The sequence below is a fragment of the Lepidothrix coronata genome, unplaced genomic scaffold (genome assembly GCF_001604755.1).
Source record: "Lepidothrix coronata isolate B3197 unplaced genomic scaffold, Lepidothrix_coronata-1.0 Scaffold13, whole genome shotgun sequence".
In the NCBI taxonomy this organism is placed as follows: domain Eukaryota; kingdom Metazoa; phylum Chordata; class Aves; order Passeriformes; family Pipridae; genus Lepidothrix; species Lepidothrix coronata.
The window spans coordinates 811,218-813,152 of NW_016690193.1; the positions used below are offsets into that span (position 1 = coordinate 811,218).

The window sequence follows — 1,935 nt, forward strand, 5'->3', positions numbered from 1 at the left end:
TAGATTTTATTACTCAATGGAAGCGGGTCACTGTGGTAAGCCCTCCCTCCTCCTGTACTTTGCGCTGTGCACTAACTGTTCTGTGTGACTTTGTAAGGGACAATCAATGTGTTGCTGAAATGCTTTTTTAAAATTTTAATTTCTTTAAGGTATTCTGGTAACATTTCTAATCCATTTTCTGTATGTGTTATCTTTGCATTCCCAGGTAATTTATTTACAGTAACACCACTAAGAAGAAAAAGATCAACCCTTTGATATCAGCTTCTTTTATCAGACTTGGAAATACATATCCTTTCTAACCTGCCTCTTAGAACAAAACAATAGCAATTAAAGGTAGAAATCGCAGTCCAAGATGTCCTCTGTCCCATCATCTGCTCAGTGGGGAGAGGGGAGGTCTACTCACCATAGTCCCTATTTCAGTACAGATAACGCTGTTATGTACTGGTTTTAGCAAGAGCAACAACAACAAAAAAGTGTAGTACTTCTATTATACAAATACATTATCCACATAACTTTGGTGATAAAGCCTAGCATGTATCCTTATGCTAATTATGGACGATCCCTAATAAATAATGTAAGTTGAAGTCTCATGGCTAGGCATAAGATATTATTCTTCTGAGGGAGAATTATGTGGTTTTTAACATAACTAAGTCTCAACATCTGGGTGACTACTAAATCTACCTGATTGTGCAGGCAAGAAATTGTGCCTGTGCTCTTAGGCAAAACCAGGATTTTGCTTCTTTTTGAATTCAGCCCGTCCCATATCTAGTAAAAGCTGAATGGAAACAGTTGGTAAAGGAGGATATCTGCCAAGAAATGTGGAGAGCAGCAGCACCTTTAATATTGTAAGAGTCCGTGTTCTAGATTTAGTATCTCTGAATTTTGCACAGTCTTTACTTGTGGCTTTAATTATTACACCTAGAGAGCAAGCTAGCAAGGTGCACAGTGCTTCCCTAGGATCAATGGTAGCTGCAATCTCACAGACACAATTTATACACTTTATGCATTTGCAAAAACCTTTCAGTGATCCTGACAGGAGACGAGCACTTGGATTCCATAATGAGGTGGCAGCTGACGAATATTTATTTTTTCCTTTGGTACCTATCTTGTCTGCTTTAATTGGCTGCTTGGGAATGCACTTGGAAACCTGACACAGAGTGCTGACACACTGTCTCCTTCACTGTGCCGCTCTGAGATGTGGGTGGGTGCCATCAAAAACATTTGCTTTTTAAACTCAAGTGGCAGTGGGGGAAAGTTAGATGACCGATAAGAAATGATAAGGCCTATACCCATGATTCTATGCAAGAACTTCAATTTCCCTCATCTCCTTTCCCTTCCTTTCCTTGCTTTGCTCTTGTCTGCTTAGGATATACCTTCTTTGAGGCAGGGGATATTTTTTCCTAAGTGCTTTTGCATTACACAGCATAGTGGGACTGCCATAGAGAATTAAGGAAAATAACAACAATGATGATACAAGATTTCCTGGAAAAAACCCCACTGACCTGCAGCAACAACAACAACAACAACAACAACAACAACAACAACAACAACAACAATAATACAAGCTTTCCTGGGAAAAAAACCACTCACCTCCCACAAACCTGAATTCTCCTGCAATAAATACAATTACTTCCTCCCAAGCTGAATTTGGCCTATTTTGGAAGATACTGAAACAGGAAAATAACCTAATTTCTTTAAGAATGTGCATTCCAGAGGGAGAGTTTGCAGTCATTACCTTTTTAAAATTAGGCTAAGAATTTTTCTCTTTGACATTTTCTAATGAGAGTTAATATTCAGTAATTTTAGCCATCTTCTGGTGAGATTAGAACCACTGCAGGAAGGCAGAACAGAGAAAATTATTTTTTCACTACAAGTTACTGAATTAACTGAACCTGAAATGCTTTGCAAATAAATCTGTGCCAGTGAAATTTAGAA

At 38.3% G+C, this 1,935-nt stretch overlaps 1 long non-coding RNA gene across 1 annotated transcript; it reads left to right on the plus strand.

Moving 5' to 3' along the window:
• Nucleotides 1-307: 307 nt before the first annotated feature.
• Nucleotides 308-1,452, plus strand: LOC108492947. Its single transcript, XR_001873288.1, has 3 exons — nt 308-333; nt 754-845; nt 1,424-1,452. It is a non-coding gene; the product is annotated as an uncharacterized LOC108492947 (long non-coding RNA).
• Nucleotides 1,453-1,935: the final 483 nt, after the last annotated feature.